This window comes from Thunnus albacares, chromosome 10 (assembly GCF_914725855.1).
Source record: "Thunnus albacares chromosome 10, fThuAlb1.1, whole genome shotgun sequence".
NCBI classification, from domain to species: Eukaryota; Metazoa; Chordata; class Actinopteri; order Scombriformes; family Scombridae; genus Thunnus; species Thunnus albacares.
The window spans coordinates 4,309,019-4,336,986 of record NC_058115.1 but is presented as its reverse complement, the minus strand read 5'-3'; the positions used below and the strand labels follow the sequence as shown (position 1 = coordinate 4,336,986).

Genomic DNA, 27,968 nt, shown 5'->3' with positions numbered 1-27,968 from the left:
TCATTTTCTTGTAGTCTTCAGCCCCAAGTGATGCTGACTCAAGTGACATCACTTGAGGCAATTTAAAGGCTTTATAGGTGGAGTTCCCCTTTAAGAAATCAACAATATCTAGAGATCTTTGATGGCTAGGATGAATCTTGCCAAGTGCTACACTCCAAATTATTTCACTGTACAAACTTTTGAACTGTGGGTTACATTGATGGACAGATGAATCTAAACCAGTACAAACACTTCAAAGTAAGTGTATCGGTGCTCCAAAGCTCTGAAAATACCACAAACTATTTTCATTTGCAGTAAGACAGGACTGCGGCCGTCACAGTTTTAACTGCAAACATAACTTTGGAGTGATAAATCTGGTTAAATCCCAGCATTTGAGCCTCTGTTGACCCTGAATTAGCACAGAGAAAATAGCTCTAACTTTGACCATTACACTGCATCCTCTAGCAGGATGAAAAATGTGGACAACATCTGTTTATGTAGTTTGACCTTGCTGCTACATCGTTGTTATTGTTGAGAAAATGCTTACCCTATAAAAAGCTATAATAATTGGCTTTTTTTCTTTTTTGGTTCCAATATTTTTGGTCCAGACAAGAGTCTCGGTTCAAGGGCTGCAGACTAAATGCTGATGAAGTGTCTCAAACCAATACTCTTCTGGCGCTGTGCCTGAATGTGGCTGCCAACTTTGCTTCCAGTTAGGAAAACTAATCACAGAAACTCAATAATGTTTGTTTGTTTTTTCTCTTTTAACCTGATATTTGCCCTTTTGTCCATAGGTTACAGCTTGACCTAAAAGAAAAGCAATAAGATAATAAAGCGAAGGACATTCAGAACTGAAATTGTTGGTAAGCACTCGAACTTCACTACATAACTTTTAAGAATGACGCAAAGGGAAATTATGAAGCAAGGTGAAGAGGAGGGATGAATGAAAGGCTGATGTGAAAGCAAAGAGAAAAAGAAAAAGAAGAAACACTTAAATGGTCTCAGTATGTAGGTCTGGTGTCTGGAGTATGCTCTTCATGAATACTTTACTTCTTGTTATGTAATAGTACAGTGTCGCCATACACTCAGCAATTCAATCTGAACAGATGCAGCGCAGCACAGAAGGCCTGAGTGACTCCGCTGTCATCTTCTCATTAATACATGAGTGTGTTTGTGTTTGTGTTTGTGTGTGTAATCCGTGTTACGTTTGCTCCACTGATCGCACTGTTCGGCTTCTCTAAACAAAGTTCTTCCATTAAAGCGCTTTGTAGGGGCTGACATTTAGATGGGACGTGTCACCTGAGTCCTCTGATGTTTCTGTCTTTGTCGTCCTCGTCTGCGGCGAGGTTTTTCAGATGACACGACATCGTCCGAGTCCTTCAGGGGGACTCAGCACGCTACACGGCAGCTATGTTGGAGATCCTTGACTGTGTGTTTTTTGAAAGTCTGATTTGTCTGTCAGATCAAGATGTAATGGAGTGATTTCTTGTTTTTCTGTTTTTTTCTTGTCTTGACAGTCTTGACTTCTAGACGTTTAGATTTGTCATTAAAAAAAGCACCGTTATAACTAATAACATTGATTATGGCTGTACTCTGTTCTAATGAGGCACTCTTCATAATGAGTTATACATTGTAATTAATGGCTTTATTAATGGCTCATGATGGATCCTTTGTTAGCATTTTTAAGAACAACATTTCAGGTTGCCAGATAGTGAGAAATCTCTTTGGCTGGTTGGACCATTTGATCACTTACCTTCTGGAAAAGGGCTGCAGACCAAATGACTAACAGCTTATTAATATTTACAACTGCAGACTTGAAAGATTAAAACCTTTAAGACTCACTTTAAGATTTACATCACAAGATTTACAGTAAAAAACAATGAGCTGTCTATCAAATACTGATATCATGAACTTTCATTCGAGCTAAACATGATGTTATTTCATATCAGTTAAGTTTTTTTGTAGCCAGAATTCCCTGAGAAGCAGGGAAGTAAGTGGTAGTTGTTTGACTTGGAAAAACAAGAGACCAATCAGAGCTTTGTGGGTGGGGATTTAGAAGTGGGATGTTCATCTTCTGGTGACAGTGCCAGAATAAAAAATGGTCAGAAGTAGCTGAATGTGGTAGGTTTTAATCACGTTACAGTGACCTGTTTGAAATCTGATGGTACATTTTAATTTTGTATGTCTAATCAAATACCATTACAATTTATAAATATTTCTGTAAACAATTCATTTATGAGATTTCTCTGTCACTAAGTGCCGACAACATTACCCTACTTTATCTTTTTTAAACTATGTTCTGTTTTAACTAACGGTACATTTCTGGTATTTTCCTCCAGTGTTTGATTTGTATAGTAACACTCCTGCAGTTTTAGTTTATTTTACCTACTGAGTCTGTGCATCCTGACCAGAGGGGGAACAGATTTGTTTGCCATGTGGCTGTCACAGCTGGTAATGCTGTGTAAACTGCTAAACACTGTTTGTGGAATATCCATAGCACACCCGCATCAGCCACACCAAACCTACAGGGTCCATGTATGCTCCATCCAAAGCTGTGTTTAACTTGTTTTTATTGAAGGATGAACAATACATACATATACTGCATCTCAAAACATTGTCATTGGCTATGATTGGCTATAGCACAGATAGATGGATGAATGGATAGATAGATAGATAGATAGTTTCTGCTGCAGGGGATCGCTGCAGGTATCTAATAAACTCAAGCAGACATCTTTCATCGTTAGTCTTTTTAGTGCCAAATTCCCTCTTTTTGTTTTGATCCTTCCTCTGCAGCTCAACAGGGAAACACTGTACAGGGAAACAAAAAGAGGGAAGCTGCGTAACTTCATAGATTATTTAAATCTCCAGACACGCCGACAGGACCGGTCAGGATCTAAAGTTAATGTTAATTAAGCGTTTCCCTGTTGAGCTACAGTTGAAGGATCATAACAAAAAGAGGGAACTTGGCACTAAAAAGACTGAAACTTTCAAAGATATTTGCTTGAGTTCATTAGATACCTGCAGCGATTCCCCCACTGCAGAAACCATAAGTACGTCTCCCCATTAACAGAGACGCTGTGCGCATTTACGCACAAGGCACAGAAGCATAACTTCATTGATTATGCACATCTCTGCTGCAGGAGGATTACTGCAGGTATTTAATAAACTTAGAAAAAGTTCCAGTTCTGTTCCAGTGACTATCTATCTATCTATCTCTTGAGATGCAGTATGGGCAGATAATATAGATAGAACAATAAAAGCAAAAAATAAGCTGTTTTCTGGTTCCAACTGCCCATTTGAAGACGAAAATGGGAAAAACATGTTTTTTTTAATTCAAGTTGAACATACCTTTGGACTGACACGTACGGGGACCCTACAGACCTTCAATGCAAGAAACACCAAACATATCAAAACACTCCAACCAGCTTTAGACAAAAGTTTTGTTTTTGTTTTTTTGTATTCTACTCTTATTCTTTGTCTCCTCTGTGAAGAAAGTTTCAAGTTTACATTCCACAAATACAAACCAACACATGGTGGGTATTTCATAAGTTGATCTCAGTATTTTCAGACTCACTATTTTTAAATCTGACTAGGTTTTTTTCCAAAGAACTAAATTAAGGCTTTACCATTTCTTGAAGAATTGTATTCCTGGCAGTATGGAGAAGGCTTTAGGAAGTCAAACTTACTATAGAGAGCACTATTGACCTTATATTAGGCCTAATACGCACATTCTGTTGTCACCTCCAGTTTAATTGATGGTGAAGCTGTAAACAGGTGTGTAAATACACCCTTTAAGGTCTTGAAGAGATATAGAGCGCCCTGTATGACTAGCACACAGTGTGGTCTGTATTCTCTGCTGGAGGTCAAAGCACTTACTTTGCTTTTACTCTTCACCTCTTGACAGCATGTAGAGTGAGCTGTCTTCCTTTACAGTTATTTGTCTGACATGGAGTACCGCATGTAACCTGCTGTAAGAAATGGAAAATGTCAGATACATGTGGAATAAATATTTGAACATGAAGCCATACGGACGCATCAGTCTTTAACATGTACATACAAGATCTTTTAAATCATATATGGAGCTGAGGGAAGCAGCTCCGGCAGCTCAGAGACTCCGATATGATGATGTTGGTCTGAACGCAGCTCCTGACCTTTGCTCCACCCCCTCACCATGTCTCGCCGCGCACAATATAATTAAGCAGAAATCCTGCGAAGCATTCATCTTATAACTACAGATTTTGGTGTAGCACTGTGGTGTGTTACGGAGTTAGATGTCTGCAGCAAAAGCGGCTGGCTAATTACGGTATCTTGTGTCAGTGCTGAGAGTGTGTGTATCTCAACAGCTGCCATGATGTTTTGCCTGTGTGCCATAATAGCCCCTGCTGTTGCTAATGGAGATGAGAGTGTCTACAGGCTTCAGCCCACAGATGCTCATAATTATTGTTCTCTGTCAATGGAGCTGTGTGTGTTGATACAGTTGCTACCAGATACTGAAGTTTGTACACACACACACATACTTAATATTCACACATGCTGGCATACAGCTACGCGCATATGTAAAGAGCCGTATGCTTGTTTTTAACAAAAACTACAGATATTACAGCAGTGCTGCACTGTCACTGTAGGTACATGTAGTCAAAAATATGTCATACATATAGTGTTCAACTGACTCAAAGATGCCACTGATATAAAACTATGCAACTGTTTACTGTATTTACTTATTTGTCAACCTTTCTGTCTGCTTACTTTGCAGCCGATCAAGCAGCAACAGCCACGGCTTTAAGCTGAAGCCAATACAAAGTTAGCTTGGGTCCGAGGTAGCAGGGTGTGTTTCCAGACTGTGAGAGTCAACACTTTTGGCTGGAGGGGGGGTGTTGGAGTCAGTGCTCAAATTCAAACCTTTACTGTTCATCCGGTAATGTTAATATCTCCCAGATGTTGACAATGTTGGATGAACACCCCTTTTGAGACGATATTCACCGTTTGATTATTGGTCCCTGACCTCAGGGTGGTTCCCGTTATTATTAATCCATGATAATAATTGCATTGATTTTTAATGATTAATAATTTGATCATTATTGCTTATTGCTAATAACCAAACCTGTTCCTAAGTGAGTCCCAACAACAAGGTCTGGGCCTAACCCTCTCTTGGGTGGTCCCTGCTCTCTTGCCAGTCTGCTCTCTCCCTTCTTAGCAAAAAATATGTATATCAATCTATAAAGCAAAATACATTGAAATTGAATGGACTGCACATGATGACCACTGACTATCAAACAAAGGAAGCATAATGTTACATACTTAAATATTGCTAAACGATGCAGCAGATGACATTAGCTAGCTGACTAATTACCAGATATAAGGCCTTTACACATACACAGCAACGCGAATAAACGACACAAAATTGCGAAATAATCGCCTGCGAATAGGTCGCATCAAAACTATTCACACTGGCAGCAATACGAATTTGCGACAGAAACATAGAAAAACGAATTTGCGAAGGAATTTGCAACAGCTCATTCTGCTGTCAGTCAGCCTGGTGAGGGCAGTTTGTCCAGCGGCTGCTTCTGTGGACAGAGACGCTTAACACAGGTTGGAGTCGTAGTGGATTGAGCGGATATAACGCTCTCCTCTTCTTTTGTCGAGTGAGGAGAAGGACAAGATCATCATCACTGGAGGATGTTGACATCATCCTCCAGTGATGATGATGATCTCCGACCTGTGTTCAGCGTCTCATGTCCACAGAAGCAGCCGCCTGTCAGCTGCAGCACCTGGGAAGCTGAGAGGACAAACTGCCTTCACCAGGCTGACTGACAGCAGGGAGTTACTGAACCAAAACAGTTTGCATGTCGGCTCCACGGGAAGAAATCCACAGTGTTTGTATTTATAAATACATGTTGATGATTCATATGATACATGATACATCAATGTATTGATTCATTGGCTTTATTTCTCCGCCCAACGTAGTGAGTGAACCTACCTGTCTGCCTGCAGTGCTCTCAGACAGATTGGGAGCTGATCAACCAATATAGATACGGTAAATATGTTCAAAACACACACAGCAGGATATTCAACACCCCACGTGGGCCTTCACAAGAAACAGCTGTCTGTGCAGATTACACTTTGTGATTGGTTGATGCTTTTGTTCGCTGTGAGAAAAGTCAGAAAAATCGACCTGGGTCCAAAAAAAAATCACGTCAGTTTTTCGCCTCGTAATATTCGAGTTCTGTGTGAAAGTACTCATGACACAAACAACAGTTCGAAAAAATATATTGACGTGTGAATTAATTGCATGAAAAAACCGCGTCCAGTGTGTAAAGGCCTATATCCAGGCAGCGCTGTTACCATACACTAAATAGCTTATTGACATGTACCAGTAATGTTAGCTTAGCCATGTTCTCCAGTAAAAATGTCAGGTTTGCTTAGCTATGAGTCAAAAAAAACAGTGGCAAATCTAGGGGCAGCACGGTTGCTAGTGGGATTTTTGTTTAGACCTCACCTGTTTTGTAGTGTTGTAACTGCTGTGTGAGCCCCACAGCCGACAGACCACATGAAGCGGAAGCAGCATAGCACACCGTGCTTCCATGTCATAGCACAGGTGAGTACATGAGCACACACAAACCACCCAAGAGAAAGAGGGCTGCAGATGAACTGATACTGTATACAAGAGGACATTATCCAGCCTCGCCCACTCCCTCAGTCTCTACTACATCCACACACAGGCAGCAGCAAGGGTTGGGGGTGGTCAGAAATTAAATTAATTACATTTCCTGATGATTATAGATTTTTTCCTCTGTCAGAAAGATTCAGGGCTAGTCAAAAAACATATAAAAAAACAACAAGCCCCAGAAGTCCGATGTTGACAACGCCGACGGTCTGTGATAAAATCAGATCAAAAAGTATTAATGCATGTATCAAATACATGACTTACACACTCTCATCTATATGTACGACATACAAAATATAGTCTACAAAGCTGACATGTTAACACTTGTTATTCTAGTTGCTTCTAGTATTTAAACAAATAAATTCTATTTACCTTAAGCTGATTACTCAATATATGTCTCAGCTTATAAACAAACAATGAAGAAATTCTCATGAGCAAGCAGCCAGACTTCTTGCAAAAACAACCACTCAATTAAAAACTGGATGAATTCCAAATGAATCAGGTTCTTTCCATGTGAGTCCAGACAGCTCTCTGTAACTCTTCAACAGCTTCACTGTTCAGTGTTCAGGAGATAAATTTACACAACAGCCACAGAGACATTTAACCATCAGAGAAGAAATTACTGACCAAAGAGACAGAGAGAGAGAGAAGCTACATCTGACTCATGTTATCTGATGTCTTCTTCTGTCTTTCATAGAGATGAAGTATCTGTCAATAACAGGTAGCTCCTGGTATTAAAAGTGAAGCCAATGCAGAGGTGACTTAAACCTGCATTCATTCTAATGGCCAGCAGGGGGCGACCCCACTGGTTGCAAAAAGAAGTCCAATCTCGCTTGATTCAGTAAACCTCAGTAAACACTTTCCTAATGAGTTTATAGTCTCAATCACTGGTTTCAAGTCTTCTTTAATATAGTATTAGGTTTATTTTGTAAATTATGGCCCCATTTAGAGTAAAATAGACAAAAAAGCAGGGTATGCTTTAGGGTGTGGCTACCTTGAGATTGACAAGTTGCTACCAAACTGACAAAAACAAACACAAAACTAACAAAAATGTTGACAACGTAACGTAACCATGGCACAACCCCAGATTTACAGAGTATAGGCGTAGCTGCTGCTATTTCACAGTGTGTTATCAGTTCATGAAAGTTAAGTGGAACATTTTGGTCACCTAAAAACACAACATGGCTAGTGGAGCTAACAGCTAAGCTAACTGCTAACGCCAGAGCTGATGGCTAACCTCCACCCTAGCAAAGCCTCCCCTAAGCCTATGTTGTATGATATTGTACTTTGTAAAGCACCTTGTAACTCTGGTTTGAAAGGTGACACACACACAAATGCTTGTTCGCTGAGTGTGTCCTTTTAGTTGTCCTCTTTTGAAAACAGTAACATTATGTGTGTATGTGTTTACATTCAGCGCTATTGGCTACTGTAAATGCTAATCAATATCCATGACAAGTCCCTCCCTAGCTTCATGTTTTTACCCGAAACATGTTAACATGCGGAATCAAATAGCACTCTGACATCCGTTTCATGGGGCCTTTAACAGTCCTTCAGGGCTGCTACAACAAGCTAACTGTTGTGTTGGCTAACGTAAGTAGCTATCTATTCCACTGCTTGATAAAAAAAAGGGAAACGTAAATCTGAAAACAGGCCATTTCGACTCTGTTGAGAAGGCCTAAATAAAATGTAATTTTTTAGTGAAGTAGTTTAGAAGTAGTTCACAAGTTGCACGTTATCATTTCTTTTCTAATATGCTCATGTATGAATCTGTCACTGTACTACAGTGGTAGATAATCAAAGATGTTCTAGTTCCAAAGTTTGGAAACTGTCATTGGACCAATGCAATGTCAATTTTGTATTCTGGTTGCTGATTGGTTAGGGAGGACATCCTCCCTTGCAGCAACATTTTACGTGGTTTGGCCAGTCATTGATTAGCATGAATAAAAATGAAGTACATTAAATTGATATAAGAGATCCCGCCCTCTTCTACTCTCCTCTCACCACCTCACATACACTGTCCTTTCTCCTCTTGCCTGCCCTGCAGGTGTCGCTGTTGAAGCCTTTTAATCAGAAATTCTATGATTGACGAGATTTTGTAATGGTTTATTTCAACTAATTACTCTTTTTTTATGTTTTGATTTCCCTCTTGCCTCTCAAAAATAGAGGAGGAGCAACCTCCTCTGCCTCTATAGACAAGCCTCCTCTGGATACAATTCACTGGTGCTGGGTATTTCTAACCGTGTGCTTGAAACAAACTCTTGTCAAACCACATTTAAAGACAGAAGTGTTTGTAGCGACATCACTTGAAGGTAAGGCCTGCTGTTAGATGCCATAATTAAGAGGTTTTCAAAGTGGGAGGCGGGCCTCCCCAGGGGGGCTCCAAACAGTTTAAGGGCAAGCACAGTGAATGAAAGTGAAAAAATATTACATTACTTATTACATTAGTTATCAAAAGGAGATCACGTAGAATAGCCTAAATGTATGTGATTTGGTTAAAGAGATAGTTCAGAGATACAATAATTTTGGGGAATTTTACTGTTTTTCCCACTTTCCCAGAGTCAGAAACTAATGAATGCATTAGTGTAGTCTGAAGTTATAACCTGCAACAGAAATAACAGACTATCTTGGCTTAGTTGTTGAATGTCTATGGGATCCCTTGCCATAGTTGATTAAAACTGGATGACAGCAGTTATATTTGCAGTTATTAGAATTGGATGGTGCTTTTTAGTGTGTGTAAAATCAAGATTTCCATCATTTCCCCGTACTATAAGCTTGAGTAAACATGTGCTTACCTGTGAATAACATCTACCTTCTTACCTACAAAATACTAAGACTAGTTTTTTCTGAGAATTACCCCAAAGAAATATAAAATAAAATAAACAAGAGAACAGTTGTTTCTGAACTACATCTCAAAGCTATGGAATTTCCACCGTCTTCATTTCCCTCAGCTCCCTCTACAGCAATCCACAGACATTTTATCACCATCAGGCATAATGAGACGTTCAAGTGTGCCCTCCGAGGCTGTGGTAATTCAACAGAGGATAATGGCAGAGTTGCAGATTTGTGGAGCTGTATGGTGCTCTTTACACAAACAGTTTCTTCATGTTTACTGATCTTGGTTCTCCATGTGCACTGAATAAAACATGTTTAGGAGCATGTAAGTGTCTCAATGGGAGTGCGTGTAGGTACAGAGGAGAAAGACAATCATGTTCGCTCCATCTTTAGCGCTTTTTGGACTTTTTTTTTCTGTTTCATCTTGGAAAAAAAAAAAAAAAAAAAAAGGAAAAAAGGCAGAGTTCTCACTTCAAGGCTACCTTGAGATACAAAGGGTTAAAAGCTTGTTATCTTTCAAAGACTGTACCGAAGGAACACAAGACTACAATAAATACAAGAAAAGCTTTTGTAGTTATGACAGACTTGTTTTATCTGCTGTTCTATTGTACATTTGCAGGTGTTTCTACATATAATTCCTTAACTTTCAATTTATTTACTTTGTCTGTGCTCTGCCATGTGTGTATTATTTAGTTGAATTCAATATTTCTTTTAATTCAGATGTGCAAGACAACAGGTGTTCATTTGATAAAAGTTTTTCTCGAAAATATCTGTAGAGAATTTTGAAATTGGAGCTATTATGGACATTGTAACCAAAAAGATCATTTTCTCATGAGAACAAACTATGACAGATTATGAGCAGCAAATGTTATATTACTCCACCACCAGTGGATTATATTGCAATCACTGCACACAGTTGAAAAAAGGAAGGTCACCACACAAAAAACAGTTCTTACTTAATAGTATTATTGTGCTACTGTAGCCTTGTTCCTGAGCTCTGACCCACAAAATCCAATTTTTATGGCAACTGTAGAAACAATTGACTCATCAGAGCTTTGTAGGCAAGGTTAGATATGAGGAAGACATAGCTGGAGAGCTACCTTGCTTCATCCATGAAAAACAGCAATCGAAATATGTCCGTGAAAAGGGCAACAACTGTGGTTGAGAGTGACTCAGCTATATAGGTTGTTATAAGTGTAGTTACAAAAATAAAAGAGCTCATAAATCACTATTTTTGTATTTAATAACTTAAAACATGAGCTGCTTGCAAGTTGCTTGTTTGATATAATTCCTGCTGCATTTGACCTCTGTGCACACTTGCCTGTTCCAGCCTTCAGTCTGATTATCAGGCTAGTGCTAGTGGTTCCTGCTATTAGATCTTTTACATCTCAAACATGATCAATACTATTACTAATCTCTTTAGACTACAGCTGGAATTTTAAAGATCCCCTCTGGACATGTTGTAAGATATATAAGAAAATACTCTGCTTGGAATAATAATGTGTGTCTGATATGTTTTTTTCTTTTAAAAAAAAGTCCAGTCACCTCATTAAAAAGCTTAAAATTCCATCTCCTCCTTCTTCCTGATTGAAAATCCTGAATTTATAAAAATGCAAATATATTTCATTCCAAAAGTTGAACTACTGGACACAGGATGCTTCCTCCTTCACTATAAAGTTCATTCCCAGCGATGGAGGCTTCAAGTTTCCACATCAAATTTGTGTAAGTTGAATATTGGACTACGATTGGCTCCGAGCAAGTTGTGATGTCACAAATCCTGCTCACAGACCCGCCCCTTAAAACTGGATTTTCAATGAGCTCAGAGAAACTTTCCTCTTTCAGCAGATGAATGTAAAAAAACAAACTCTGCACGTTCATCACTCTGCACAGAGAAAAAAACAACATCCAACTGAAGGAAGAAGAAGAAAAACACAGAGGGGGACTCCAATCTACTAAAACTACACAGGTAATTGCTCCACAACAGCAGCCATCTCATACTAAAATACTGAAATATTGCCCCTCACTGAACAGACAACTCACACCTGCTGTATAAAGACAAGTATTATTTTCCTTGAGGTTCTTCTGTTAAATAATGTTTTATGCTACATTACTGATTCCTTATCTAGCACATCATGGCTTGTAATACCTTTTGTAATTTTATGTTGTCAAGAGTCAGTTTGGATTATTTGTTTTGGTTCTGTCACTTTAACCGTCTATGTTGTGTCTCCTTGTCACCTGTACGATGTGTGCCTTGTATTCAGTGTATGAACAGAACATCTGAGCTCTGGAACTGATACTGCTTCTTATCTTGCCACTCTATATGCACCTCAGTGCTGCAGGTCACCATGCTTTGTAAGGGTAATTCCATCAAAAATCCTACAGTACCAATCAAAGCTCCTTTCACTAGTGTTATTCTGCAGCGACAAAAAAAGCCTGATGCTTCCGCTGCCTGTTGACTCCAATCATGTGTCATTGTTTTCAGACTACTACAGCAGCTATGATTACCATTAGGCAAATAAACTTGTTTGGATGAAGTCAGGTTTCGTGAAATAAGAAAACCAATCGATATAATAGTATATATAATGTGTCTAATAACTTCTTGTTTCCTGCTCTGCTCCCCCCACCTCTATTCTCACAGGATTTCATCCATATTCAGCTTATTTTTATATATTCATGCGCATGTCTTTGATGTCTTTATTCATCTGCATCACTCTGAAATCCGTTCCCTCACTCTAACCAATCCTGTCCTTGTATATCAGAGAGGAAGGACGGAGACAGACAGAGAGGGAGGTTAAAAAAAAAAAAAAAAAAGTGGTGTCAAGCAAAGGTTGCAGCAGTATTACAAGTGAGAGCTAAGACCAAAGGAAAGGCAAAAATAAATGAAAGGAAGAAAGTAGAGAGACAGAGTCACAGGCTCCTGCTCTGAGAGTTCACTGTTACAACCAATTACACCCAGCTAATTGGGCTTATGTTGGAGAAAGAGCACTATTTTTGGCCAATTCAAAGTCAATGATACAGAGATAGAAACAGATACAAGAGAGGCAGAGCTTTGACAATGTGGTCACCAATGTGGTTTTTTGGTTCACCAACTATGGAATAAACTGACAAGACATGTCTTACATGTAGGATGAATTGTTGTAACTTTGGTGATCTGACTTTTTATTTCTTGCCATAATCAGGTCAAATTTTCTGTTAGGATTAGGGTTAGGGTTGGGGTTGGGGTTGGGGTTAGGGTTAGGGTTGGAGGTTAGGGCTTAGGGTTAGGGTTAGGCAACTTACCTTCTTAACTAATTACATTTCCATCAGCCTCAGATAGATGTTCTGTTTAGTGCGAATTAGCAAACATTAACATGCTACCACTAAACTGAGAAGATTATACATGCTCAACATTAGCATGCATATACAGTACCAGTCAAAAGTTTGGACACAACTTCCGATTGAATGAGAAAATGTGTCCACACTTTTGCCTGGTACTGTATTTATACACTTAAATGCCACATCCAGGCTGCGAGAAGCGTCTTAGCCCAGACTAGCAGTGGTCAATGTGGTATCTACGTGTATACACTGTATCTTTGCAGTACTTTACTCAGGTATTTTCAGTTTCTTCTACTTTATATTTCTACAATTCAGAAGCAAATATTGTACTTTTTACTCCGCTACATTGATATGACAGCTGTATATACCGGTTACTGTGCAGATTATGAGTTTGCATACAAAACATACAGTCAGATTATAAAAATTATGCATTGTTAGCTACCCAACAGTATGCAAAGTAGTATTAACTTCACCTCAACCACCTACATTATGGAAATGCTGTTTACATGTTAGTGCAGTCATTATAATATATAGGAATAACAGGCACCATTCTGCTGAGAACTGAGTACTTCTTATACTCTTAAGTACATTTTACTTTTAAACTTTTGAATGCTTGAGTTTCAAAAGTCATTTATTTTTACATCAACTTCAGTAAAAGATGTGAATACTTATTCCACCACTACTCAGCAGTGTGACGTGTTAACTCAGCCAACAACTCAAAGTCACACATATCACACACAAAACTTAACTTTCCGTATTATAGATTATTAAAAGTTTTGGTACTATTTTTTAAATATTTATACTTAATTTCCACAGACATGCTGCTCCATCAATATTTTTTTTCTTTCAGGTTTAATTGAGTTTGGGTGAGATTATTAAGCCAAAGCTTAGGGTAAAGTTTGGGTCATTGTCTTCCACACATGCTTGGTTAGTTATGTGACAGAGCAAATGTCACTTTTTCTGCCTGCTGCATTCATTAAATCATCCCTTTAATGATTTTAATATTAGAGATGTATTTTTCAATGTGTCTTACTAGATATGAGAAATTAAATTGACTTCTGCGAGCGATGTCTTAATTGAATAAAAAAGTTCAGAGAAAATACAAGTGTCTTTGACAAATGAGAAAACTTTTACCAAGTTTCTGGAGCTCGATCTTCTGTCCGTGTTGTGGCGGGTGTATATTCAGATAGGTGGTCATACATAGTTGATCTGTTTTGTAGTTTAGTTTAGTTGGAGTTTTAGCTGCAGGTAACAGGTGTAGCTGTTGAACAATACTTGAGATTTTGTGTTCACTAAGGACAGAAATACTTCTCAGTTCCACCAGAATGATGTTGTCATATACAGTACACTGGGTTCTAGAATGATGATGTGATAATGAGCCTCCTCTTTCATTATGCTCTTTATTGACACCACAACATTCTAAAAAAAACTCTTGTTGAATGTTACATGTTGTATGTATGTATGACCACTGTCAAACCTGGGCTCACATACAGTAGTTAGAGAAACACAATGAATCAACACTATAAGGTTTAAAGATTCAAACCAGCATATGGCCCTTCAATGACTTTTCATTGCAGAGATGGTCAGGGATGCACAGTGATCACATTGAACACAAACGTAAATGCAATTGCGTTGTCAATCCACATACAATAACTACGTGGGCAGAAAAATGTAATCACACATGACTGTTCCAAACCAGCGTAGCAGCCATTAACCAGTTAGCGAACTAAGCTACTAGCAGGAAAGCAGCAAGAAAGCTATGGATATTCAAGACACTCATGGATGGAGTCAAGACCAAACCAAAGCTGTGTCTCAAATCACATACTTCTGTTAGTACACTTTCATGTAGTACACTGTGTACTTAATGGCATAGTGCGTGAATTTTGAGAGAGTAGTGTTGTCCCAAATCAAACACAGCCGTTGTGCACTTACCGGAAATGACTATTGCAAATTAGCATTAGGTAGCGTTAGCATTCATGTTATCGTTCGAGCTACCAAATCATTACAGACTGCTAAATTAACCCAAAAAAAACTTACTGCTGGCTTATACCAGACAACAGCATAGTGGTGCTTAGTCCTAAAAAAACATGTATAACTTACATTTGTATAATGTGGCGATGTTCACCGTAGTTACAACGCACCTGGCTGCCATTTCCAGTTTGAAAAGTGGTCCCTCCCCTTCCGCTACATAGCCAAGATGCTGACTATTGAGGGCGAGAAGTGTCCATAGTTCCACACTCAACTTTTTGACCGTTTTGAGTGCACCATCCGGGTACTCACAGTGCACTGCATTTTTCCATACTTCTCAGTATGAATGCACTTATGCACACAAAATGTTAACTGTAAGTACAGAAGTATGTGATTTGAGCATAGACTGTATGAAAATATGGACGTAGTTACTGTGACGTCACCCGTTGGTTTCTGAAGAGCGGTTTTGAAGCTCAAAGCGAGCCGCTCCGGCCGTCGCCATCTTGGCAGTGCGTGACTCTGCCTAACTCCCAGCCAATCAAAAATGGGCAAAGAGGCGGGCCGAATGGCTGGGGATTGACTCGCTTTTGGAGCCAGCCACAAGTGGCCATTCAGGGAACTGCAGTTTCTGGCACTTCCGCATTGGCTTCATTTTTCAACCCCTGAGGTTGCCGCTTGGATTTGAGACACAGCACAAGTGTTTGCTTTCAATTTGGTCCGACGAAAGTGTACAAGAAAAATTCATATTGCATCCGAGCCATTTACGCAGCAGTGGCTAAGCAATTGGTGGAGGACAGCTACAACTGGTCCTGGCTGCATTGATGGGATCTCAGTCAGATCTCAATGTGGACACTGGAGACACATATTAATACCATGTGTAAATGTAATCAGGTTAAATCATATCTAGTTACAATCTGGATAAGGGACTATTAGAGCATTTAGATAGGCTTTTTGCACATTCTCATCCACCTCTAGCTGTTTGGGTGGAGAACAAGAGGGGGAGAAGGACAAGAGTTAAATGCAGAGCTGGTAGAGTGGAGGAGCAGTGCAGCGGCCTCAGTTAACAGTACTGGCTTGTCAATAAGACTTTACACATGATGCAAAGTGACAGTGAGCTGTGGTTATATTTAGCGCAAAGAACAACTCCACCAGAATTTGGGCTTCAGACAGGACTGAACTTAATCTGAAGCACAGCTGAATTGTTACACTTTATGTGTGTAGTTTTTGGATGTCAACTTACTGGTGTTTTGTCAAATCTCAGGCTTTTGCGGTGCAGCTCTGGGAAGTGACTAAGCTTCTAATTATGATGCACGGCGCAGACGGAGAGCTGCATTCACTATCTGACAGATTTGAATAGGGCAACAAACTGATGTATATCTGCTTATGACCGAGAGAGGACAGAATAGATCTCAAATAAATTGGTACGTATTAGCATCTCTCGACATCCCAACGCCTGACGCAGAGCAGAGGACACGTAGAGAGAGAAGAAACAGAGTGATTCCTTTCCTCTACTCCATTACAGTGGTAATTAACAGCAGATAAGCAGTCTGATGGAACCCATTCAGTCCGATTACGTATGGTAATGGCCTTCACTCCTGTGGTGCTTAACTTTTTTTTTATTATTATTATTATCAGCCTCTCAGAATGATAAAGAAACCTAATTTATGATTTTTACATAGTTTTCTGTGTCTGGGAAATTGATTTATCATTTAGAGAAAAGCCATAAAAATGTAAAGGGATTGTCTCCCACCCACAAAGCATTTCACTGTGGAGAATGGGGATGAATAGTAAGCAAGGAGAGCTGCTGTTCAGGGCTTCATGGACAAAGCAGATGACAACCAACAAAGGACAAACAAAAGCCTTGCTGCTTGTGACTTGAATGGTACACAACTACATAACTGTATTATGTTTCTCAGCACATTTGATGTATTCTGAAGTCACTGACAGGAAGCTACAGAGAGGCTTGTCACCCTGTTCTCATGTTTATCTGAAAACATTCAGATATACATACAGGCTATATCATATGATACAGTCTTGTGTTTAGATATTTCCATTCATTTCTATGTAAAAATCTTGCCTAATTTCCATACTTTTCATAGAGTTTATTTTTGTACACTGTCAAAACACTCCATCTATTCAAGGTATTTTGTCTATGAGTCCTGATTTCTTAAGAGTCAGTCTAAAAATGTATATATAATAATATCATTCATTTGATAATGGTCAGCGAGTACATATGATTTGTAGTTAAAGAAATAAATTTTATTCTTAGAGATATCTTTCCTCATGCTCCTTGCTTTCCTTGATATTTTTGATATCACTTTTTATTCAAAATGTAATATATTTTTCCAACGTGGGAAAAGTTAAATATTTGATTAGTAATGGTTTGTTCAAATTAAAAATTCAGTGCAAGTATGAAACAAGCTGTTGCTCCAGCAGGGTGCATTTTTAAAAACACTAATGCATTTCCTGTTGCTGTTGAGCAAATAATCATGACTCCAAACTATCTGAAAAGTAATCTGTTGAAGCATTTTGGTTTTAGCACCATATCTGGCACAAACCCAAAGGCTGTTTTCTGACTTCAGGCTACATGTGTTTGAACTAATTCAACTGAACTCCATGTTTTCCATTTCCAACTCAAAAAAGTAATCAAAAAAGAAAAGGGACAGCCCTGCTGTCAATTAATTCGCCGACTTGAAATGTGTTTGAGTTGTGAAATCGATCACAGTGAACATGACAAACATTCTTTTTTGTCAAAGTGTTACTGCTGCATGGTTATAGAACCAATCAAAATGTTTGTTTCCAATAACTTCCTGGTAGAAACCACTGCGTCATGTACGTACAATTTAATGGTGGGGAGCAAAAATAAATGTCAGTTTAAGTAAAGAGGTAAACAAAGAAGGGTATGTAAATATGTATAAGTATAAGCAGTAAGTAGTATAAGTAATTAAAAGTAAGCATTAGTAAGTATAAATGAGTAAATTAGTGGTAAGTTCCCAGGAAAAAAAGGAGTAGTGAGGTCCAGAACACACATGTAACCATGTCAGTCAACAGTATGACTGTCTTATAGAAGATCACAGAGAGGGACGACGCACACACATGAACACAATAACACATTGAAGGTCAACACATTGTCAAAGGTCTATTCACAGGTATTTTTCTCTCCGTCACAGCAATCAAGAAAATGGTTATATGTCTGGTACTGTTCTGCTGCTGTCTCTGTACATACACTCACATATTGACACAAAGACGCTGACATGAAGAAATTGACAAATGGATACTCATCCCTTCCAGCAGAGCAAAAAGAATCAGAAAAGAATCAAAGAGCAGGAGACGACGTTAACATAGCTGTCACAGCCCATCGCAGTGTGTCTCGGTCAAGCAGGACAAGAACACCAAATTGGCGATGGCAGAGAATCAGGCTGCCAAACGTTAGCCTGCAGGACATGAACACACAAAGCAGTGGACAGTAAATGGACCTGATTCACTCACTGATTGTGGCAAATTGTGCACGATTTTGCATGGAGGACACTGTCACTGTGAGGCCCTGAAGTCATTTAACTGAGTTTAAATAAATGTGATAGAAGGCAGTGATTGATACTTCAACTGTAATCCATTCTACATACAATATAAAGATATAAAGATCCATGTATAACCGTCTTTTATCATGTGATTGAAGTGCCATCTCCATCCTTGATCTATTGAGGAATCCAGGAGATGTGTTTGAAAGCTCCAGGCTCCAGTCACGCACCTGGCGTAAGATAGGGCCCATAATGTCATTTGTCTACTGGGGACAAATGCATTTCAACATTTGTCTAGAACCACCAACCATGGTTTGGAATTTTAATCAAACTCTAATTCTTTTTGTCTGCTTTTATACTTTCTTTTTTTTTTATCAGATAAATATTTGATCCGTCCAAAATATAAAAGTTATAACGGTATATTGGCCATCTTTGGATAGACAAGGTTTTTTTTTTTCCCCATTCAAGTTCATTCAAGCTGCCAGTTTATTAGGTCCACCTAGCTAAAGGTAATGTAGTTTAATACCTTCATAAAAGTTATAATGCTCCAGTTTTGTTTAAACTGTTCGAGAGGTGTTTTTACACCTTTAAGGTCATTTTGGATGCTGTAGTTTGTAGTGTTGTTCAACTGTTTACACAATACTGAGAGGTGATTTAATATTTTAACCTCCTATTGATATCATTACTAAATTAAAATGTTCAAAGTGAAGAGATCTTTAAAAAAACAAACCTCTAGTCTTGGATTCCTATCACCAAAAACTACTCGTTTCTTGGCCCATTTTTCCACCAAATTTCACTGAAATCTGGAATCACATCTTTGAGATACTGTGTCAACTATCAAACTGATGAGACCAAGAATATAACCTCTGTGGCAAAGATAAAAAATATACAATAAAATCCCTGTTGGTACTTTGTAACAAGCTGTAGGCTCACTAGACCACTAGCAGATTTTAACAAGGCTTCACAACTTGGAAAGAAAGTTTCAAAGATCACATCCAGCCTTACTGCAGAGTGCTTCTGCCCAGCCATTTTTATATCCACACACTGCAGGTCACATTTTTATTCCTTTGTTGGTATAATTGCACAAGTTGAACCTGCAGAAAAAGATGTTTATCTAGTAGCTCCATGTTAATTTTGAATGTATTGCTGCAAGACACTGCATCACTAGAATCTACTATTCGTAATATTTTAAAGGTCTGAAGTTTCAAATGTGAAGGAATATAGTGTTTATGATTCCAATCCTGTTGTTAGGTTGTAGGAAACATCCTCTGGAACACGACGTGATAAGTTTTATGAGAGGAAAAAACTGCGCAATGATGCTGAAAAGAAACAAAACAACGAGAAAAACAACAAGAAGACAACTTATAACACAGAACTCCACAGAAATATGTGTGTGCGTCGTGTTCCAGTCGTGTCACGGCTCTGTTGCTTTTTCAATATCCACTGGAAGCGTTTCAGAAGCGGAGCGTCTTCAAGCAGTCAGCTCCTCAGGAGACACGTATCCAGTATAGTTTAGAGTCCTGTTGTCGCCTTCTCTGAGTTTTACCAGCACACTGAAAACACATTTGCATCTCATTCATGGCCGGAGTTATAACAGGCACTCTGTGGCTGAACTGTAATACACTGCAATGTATTATCTTTATTGTTGAATGGTGTAAATTAACAGAAGGGAAACCATACTTTAGCTATATATGCACAAAGGCAGTCGGTGATGTATCATGAAATATTAAGGCGTTTATATACATTCACGAGTAAATTACACTCTTCACAGCTGTTCCTCAAAGATAAAAAGAGGGTAAATAAGTATGTGTTGCTCACCCAGATCACTCAAGGATTCTTATGAGGCGGATTCTTTGTGTTTGCAATGTGTTTTTTTGTCTTTCTGTGTGTAATTATTGTCACACAGTGCCTGAAAAGACTTTACAGATGTGCAGGTGCCTCCTGATCACTGCCAATATGCTTTCTTTAAGATATTGACATGCAGTGGGTATTACACAGGAAATTGTCAGGATTTTTTTTTGTTTCATTTAAAACATTTACACAATACATTTCCTTTCACGTGCACACTGACTCCCGTGCATTAATGCGAGCGGCACGTTGAACCCTCTACGCTGCCAATTAAAGCAGGAAGTAGGATATCGTGAGCGAGACGCAGACGGATAAATTAAGCTCATCTCGTTGTTCATCATGGCTTCATTAATGAAGGTAAAATAAGCATGAAGGCAGGTTTAACAGATGATAGATAGATAATGGAGAGAAGTGAGTATATGGTTGCGTATCCGTCTTAATAAGCAAGTCTTAACACATCAATGGACTTCACTCTCTGTGAATTCATTATTAGTATTTAAAACACCAAGCCAGCTAAATGATAACTGTTCTACTAATGCTACTGTGAGATCCTGTCAATCTTGAGACTTCATTGTTATTATGATTATTATTATTATAACAGTTAATGTACAGCCTGTGGAAAACTCAACTAAAGGAAATATTTTTCCTCCTCCACTCCTGTTTTGCAACATAATTGTTATAATTATTTACCATGTTCAGCCCTATTAAATGAAGAGGAATGAAAGGTTGTCAGTACTGGGGACAAAGCGCTTATTTTCAAATTTAGTGGTTTTCATTATCTCTAAAAAGAACGTTAAGCTCAAGAAAATAACATTTCAGAGGTGCGGAGTTTCTTCTCACAGCAGAAAAGTACTTTTAAAGGACTAAAACTTCATTTCTTTAACAATATTTCACAGTTGAAGGTCAAAGGAATGTATGTATGTGTGTGATTCCAGTGGGATGCAAGAATATGGAGAATATCTGCACAGACATGCAGATACTTAATGCAGACATTCATTGCCTATTCTTGTAATCCTTTTATTCCTCCACACAGAGCATCTCGTCAGTCATACAGCAGCAGGTCAATAAAGCCCACTTTTGAAATATGTGATGTAACTGTGTGAAACACCCTCTGGTCCAGTCAGCTTCTGCAGTGACCACCTCCAGCTAAAGAGGGCGGGAACCTGTCCGTATCGGTTCAATCTGAGCTGAATGAAACGGGACCACTCGGGGAAGATGAGAGAAAAGAAGTGAGAGAGGAGATGAGAAAGAGACGAGAAAGGCCGGGGAATTGACAAGTACGGTGCGGGCTGCTGTGACGGAGGCCATGATGAAAAAAAAGAGCGGAAGAGAGAGAGATGATGGTGAAGAAGAGGAATCTGGGTAATGAAAATGGAAAAAAAAAAAGAGAAATGAGGGATAGAAGAGAGATGGATGCCAAGATCCAGAGCAAGACTCACTTTGTTTTATGCTGCCCTCATGAAATCTGGAATGATCCTATTAATGGTATTATAAATGACTTCATCACTCCATCATCAAAATGTCCATCACTGCTTCCCAAAGCACAAGGAAATATATGATAGATAGATATTCTGTAAGTTCATCACTATGGGCGACGCCTCTCATCCGATACATTGTCATAAATATGTTGGTTTTAGCCGCTTTAAGCTAAATTTGTCTTGGCACCTTTGCACTTTGGTTATGTCAAGTGGCCTGAAGGTCATTTACCAGAAAACATAAATTAAACATCAGTAAGCAGCTCACCCTTAGCAGCAAATTCAGACAAGTCCAGTTCTCTGTGGAGAAGGATTGGTGTTGTATTGGCATCGGCACAAGAGGAGTAATGTACAACATGCTGTAGAGCAAGTAACGGTTGGTAAGTTTGTATATTTTGTACTTGTGAGTCTTTCTACTATGCCTACATTTTTAAATTTCAAACAAACTACTCTATGTGTCATCCGCACAAAGTGTTTATAGGTTTTTCTGAAATGCTACATTGATGGCAGGATGCCATCTGCCTTCACAGAGAGGCGAGATGTGATGAATCGTACAAATGGGAATAATGGTGCACGCTTTCAAACGGTCTCTTTCCAAAAGCACTAATTTATACACATGAAAAGTCACAGAAGTATATATGTGTAAAGTAACGGAGCTTGAAGGAGAAGAACAAAATCTGAAGGGAAAAAAAAAAAACCTGCCTACTTTCACACCTCTGGCCAACCGCCCCCATAAAACCAGTGTGAGAGTCGGATTGTCTGTTTCAGGAAGTAAGAAAAATTGTTTGAAGTAAACTGAGGCTTTAAAACACACACACACAAAAAGAATAATATGCCTTCTGTTGCTAAAAACATGATGATGCTCAGTTGGCCATGTTCTTTGTGTGTGTGTTAAAAGAACACTAAATTAATGCTGTCATAGATGATGAAGAATAACGCAGCTTTGTGAGACTGACACATGAAGACATGCATCTCAAACCAGGATATTACTTAAGTCTAATTAATAGTCAGTCTGTTTTTGCAGCACACTCCCGAGATTTAAATTGTCAGAATATGAGCACTAATTCAAATCACTTATGCAAAAATGTATATATGGAAAGGATACAGGATATGAAAAGTCAAACTAGCGGAGAACAGTTAATTGAGGGCAGCAGAGGAGGGAAATTATTCAGTGTGAAAGAACAGAGAGAGAGAAGTGAGGATTTGGATGAGAAGCCCAGGAACGAAATGTGTGAATCTATTTGTAACACGACAGTCTGGCTCTCTCTCCCGTCTGATGTCCTTAGAATGAAATGTGTATACACAAGTGGTCACACATGCAGTGTATATCTGTGGACTGTGCAAAAGAAGATAATGATGACACTTCATGTGGTATTAGTTCTGTCCTCACTGTGACAAGATTTCTTAATATACCTACTTTGTGCTCAGGTTGAATCAAGGTGCATCAGCACTGCATTATTTAATCATCAGCTACAGCGAGACCTGAATAAAACATCATTTTACCTGGAGAAAAAACCATGTATAGATTAGAATTAGTGTGTTGAAGCATTTAAACTGGATGCTACCTGAAATCTTTCTAAATTCAGAATGAATGTGAAGCTAATTTTTGCCCCACTTGCTCACAGATGTAGCTAGCTGTCCGTGTGTGTTTTTGTGGATGTGTTTGGGTGACTGTTCAGACTCACTTAGAACTTGCTAGCAACTTCATTTTTTTTCTTGAATATTTCTCCAGTTGTCATGGTCGTGGAGTCTTGGGATTAGTGCAAAAATCACATGCATAAGTCTTCTTAGCCTCACTTCAGGCCTGATGGAACAAAGCTGCATCTGTTGACGTCCAGTAGTGTTTCTCTTCACTTTGTTTGCTATTAAAATTTGCTTCAACTTAATGTATTTGTGACTGGCTTCAAATCAAGAGAACACAAATCAGTCTGAAGCTCTGAGCTAAGGTTTAACTTTAAATATATTGAGTATTTAGAGTACTTTGAGTTTCCCAGCATGAAGTGTTTGAAACCATTGCAGTGCTACGCTAACAGGATATGTGGGCATCAAGAGGTAGTAAATCAGTTTAGGCCTCATCCCAAAATATTAGGTTGTTATAAGGCTGACAACTTGTGAAATCAAGTGTTAACTTAGTGGTAACAGTGTTGATGCTGCATGTGTAATAAGTAAATAAACAAAAATCAATTAAAATTGTATGTATGATGTATCAATGACAGTAGCAGGAATAAGGAATGAACTGGAGACAATGTATTTAAATCAACATGTGAAATGATTTATTAACGCTAACATGCATTAAAAGCAACCAAACTGCAGCAGTGAGTGTCTCCAAAGTACAAGACGTGTTATCAGCAGCAGTGGAGTCGAGTATACAGGATTGTAGCGTTGAACGATCTCTGCAGCGAGCAGTTACAGCTACGCTAAAAGCCTCGAGGGGCAAACATGTCCGTCAGTCACCACCTGCACAGTTTAAACATGAACTTTGTCACGCACTACTGAGTGAGACTGTAACACTATTTAAGGTTGTAATGCTTCTATTTATATGGCTGCCAATTAGTTTGGTAACATATAAAAGCAGAGTAGGTGCGATATGGCTAGAACTTTTTAGTGAGAGCCTATCACTATTTCCTGGAGGCAGTACAGCTACTAATCAACCATACAATCAAGTATCAGTAGAAAAGGATTGCAGAGGTGTAATTAATCATATTAATATATTAGAAGTTAATATTAATAATACTAAATACATTCAATTCAGATGAACCAGTTCCAGAACCCCAGTATATAATAGGGATGTGCAGAGGGCCCAGTATTTGTATCTGTATTTGTTCAGGCAACAAAATTATTTGTATTTGTATTTGAATAAAAGTTTCGTTTTTATTACACTTTTAATTTTAGAAAATTAAAGTGTTACAATAAGTGTTCATGAAGTGTTCCCTTGGGAGCACTTCATTTGCGTCAGTAGCTTTTTCTCTGGGGAACACCCCCATCTCTAGGAGTGATGTCCAAATTAGGAAATGTGCGTCATGTAGCAGGTGGATGTGACTCCCCTCGTTGAGACCTGCTGATAAACATGACGGTGGAGCAGAGGAGAGAGACTGAGATAGTGATGTAACCGACCTGTGCACTGGTATTTAACATGTTTTTTTTTTCCCCGAAAACAGATAATCTTTAAAATATTTGTATGAAACAGATACTCATAAAAAACTCACATTTGTGCTTTGCCGAATAATGTATTTGTATTCAGGAACAACCCTAGTATATAAGCTGGGTCACTGAAAGGGTGAAAACTGAGCCATGATCAACAGAATTAGTTCCACCTGCGTCCTTCCTGCCATGACAAAGCAAAATATCTGCTGTGAAAACGGTCTATACAATGGAGGTGAATGGAATTGTGTTTGTGTTGATCACAGCATTGACATATGTATATGACACTGAGCAGCTTCTCACTGCAGAATCAGTCAAGTCATGTTTTGTGTAGCCCAATATCACAACTCACAAATGTGCCTCAGTCTCTACAATACAACATCCTCTATCCTTAGACCCTCAATGTTCCTGTTACTTTGACAGATTTCACTGTCAACCCTTTTCTATTTCTTTAGTAGAAAGTAGCTCCAGTGAAAACTGCAAAGGTGCTGGAAGGTTATCAGGAGAAACTGGGGACATTGTCTCTTGGAAGACACATTTCTTTTTTGGTTGAAAGCAACCTTTAAGTCATCCCTGTTTGAAAATGTGAAAATATGAAAAAGGAAATAGCTTCAACTTGGCACTTCTGACAACCTCTTTTTGAGCTAAATGTAATGTCAGAGCTAATTACCCTTGTGTCTGATCTTTGATAAAACATTTGCTGTGACTCATTGTTAGAACAAGAAACCTTTTGTCCACCGCTGAGAGTGTGTCTGTATTGAACCTCTGGCATTAACAGCATCCTTCACCTTCCTCCACTCACCTCTTCTAACGCTCCTTTCCTCACAAGTTATAGGCACCATTAAAATGCAAACACTTTCTCCCTCGCAAACACACTGTAAAGCCAGGAAGGGTATACGTGCCATTAAGTACTATGGACCAGTGCCTTGATCCAAGGACAAGCCTGCTGGCCTTTTTACAGCTCAATATGTACCAGTCACTCAAGTGTGAGGGTGTATCTTCGCTGCCATCTTTGCAATCATCAAATACGCTGATATAAACTGGGTCGCAAGGACTACGGGGTGCAGCCAAGGTTGTTATCATCTGACTTTGATGTACTGAGGGAAAATTGTTACACGGTTGACATTTGGGGCGAGCGAACTGACAGTTTGTGAAAATACACAAGTAATATCAGGTGAGGAGAGTTCATCTTTAAAAGTATGCAGGTAAATACATGTGCTCGATTCAGGTTGGAAATGTACTGTGAAATAAATGAACGTTCTTAATGACAAATAACTAAAGCAACAGATTTATCCACAGGCGACATCAGGTATTTGTCAAGCGCTGAAAAGTTTCCATGAAGCTCTCTCTCCAATTAAGGTCCAGACGTATCCCTCCATCATAGCTAGATACAGCTGGCCACACTTACATGCATGCATACACCCACGTGGCCGCCCACTCTCTCTCTCTCACATACACACTGTGGCTGGTCTTTCATCAGTCTACATAATTATGTTAGTCTGGGTTAATGCAGATGAATGAAGCCAAACTGTTGTTCTGAAAACAAACAACTGAGTCACTGGCATCCACATTTGTTTGTGCAGTACAAATGTGCTCATTAGAAAAGGTTGATTTTTATAACAATATTAAACGGCGATTAAATGGCCTGTATGGCACCTATGAAATGTCATTAAACCTTTATGACATGTCATTCATCTTTTTATGGTTTCATAGTATTTATCTAAAATGTTTCCATCATTGTCATTGATGGATAGTTTCACTGGAACCAAATATCACACATGCAGAACAGACACTGTCTTAAGAGCTTACGCCTAAATATTGCAATTGATGCAATTTAAGTCATTGAGTTTTCTAGTTTACTGGTTGGTTACTCAGTGACTATTTCCGATTGGATTGAAATTGCAGCTCTTTCATTTACTGCACTAGCTTTTTCAAAAATCTGTACTTTTTCATTTCAATGCCATGTAAACCCATTCCTAGACAAGTCAGCAAAGCTTTCTCACTGCTGCCTTATTGTTACACAACTGGCAGATTCCGAAGCAAAGTATTAAAGATGACTTCACTGTCAGTGCTGTGCTGGCTAAGAGCAAACTCCTTTCATAAAGGTAAAGAATTAATCAATGGTGTAATTTCTCAGCCTTACACAAGTAAAGACCTTAAGTTAAGTTATTTTCTTAAAAACTATTTTATTTTATGAAAAATAATGGGAAAACCTTAAGTAACTGTAATAAGTACAATATGTTTCACACATAAATCAGTCCTAATGTGGTTTTATATTTTATGCAACAGTGACACAAAAATTATCTTGCAATCCTGACTAAGCCTTAATTCTCAGGTATAATCTTATGCCTCTAACGCTGGCTAATTCCCAAGTAATTACTGCATTTAATGATGTGTACGGATGGCAGTATCTGATGGTTGGTCCACCACTCTGGTCCAGACTGAATCATCTCAATAAATTATAGATGGACTGGTACAGACTAGGGTCCCAGTGTTTATTTGGCCTCTACTCAAATCCTTTAACATTGGGTGTCTCCTGATACCTAGTCCAATAGATACTTATCTTATATTGACCCTTTACACAGTCCCTCAGTTCAGCCTCTGTCTCAAACAGGCCGTTTTAGCTCCTGTCTCTTTAAGGCCCCCCTCCAGATGAACCCATTGTGATCTGATTGGCCAGCTTTTGGAGGTGATCATCTTATTGCCAATTTTCAGTTTGTCCAATACTTACTTTTCTTCAAATAGCTGTGAAACTAAAGACAGTCCCATCAGCTTCAGCTGCACTTTGTGTTTAATGCTAATTTGCAAATGTTTGCATGCTAACACGCTAAACTAAGATGGTGACTGTCGGGGCTCACAGGCTGACCACCTGTTTAAACACTAAGAAACAAAGGGAGTCCTTAAGAAACTCAATTTCCCCAGAGTCCTTGGTTGTTCGCACCAAAGTGTGAATGCTGCCCATGAACCCAGGCTAACAAAGCTAGAGGTTCCCCTCTTCTCTGTCTCTTTTCTCCTCACGGCTCAGCCTGCAGCAGAGTGGTTTCAGCAGGGCTGTAACCCTCCTCTCTCTCTGTCCATGCTCTTACCTGCAGGAGCTACTCCTACAGCCTGTAGTTCTCTGCTCCAAGCACGCACACACTCAACTCTCCTGAATAAGCAGTGACACGTGAGCATGCTTAGGATTCAGCAACAAAGGCAAGTTAGCATTGATAAATTAGAAACAAATAC

At 38.9% G+C, this 27,968-nt stretch overlaps 1 long non-coding RNA gene across 1 annotated transcript; it reads right to left on the bottom strand.

Annotated features, from left to right (window-relative positions):
• Positions 1–313: 313 nt before the first annotated feature.
• On the bottom strand, positions 314–27,585 carry LOC122989952. Its single transcript, XR_006405219.1, has 4 exons — positions 27,300–27,585; positions 17,260–17,262; positions 8,838–8,846; positions 314–325 (listed from the first exon to the last, which is right to left on the bottom strand). It is a non-coding gene; the product is annotated as an uncharacterized LOC122989952 (long non-coding RNA).
• Between the last annotated feature and the right edge of the window lie 383 nt (positions 27,586–27,968).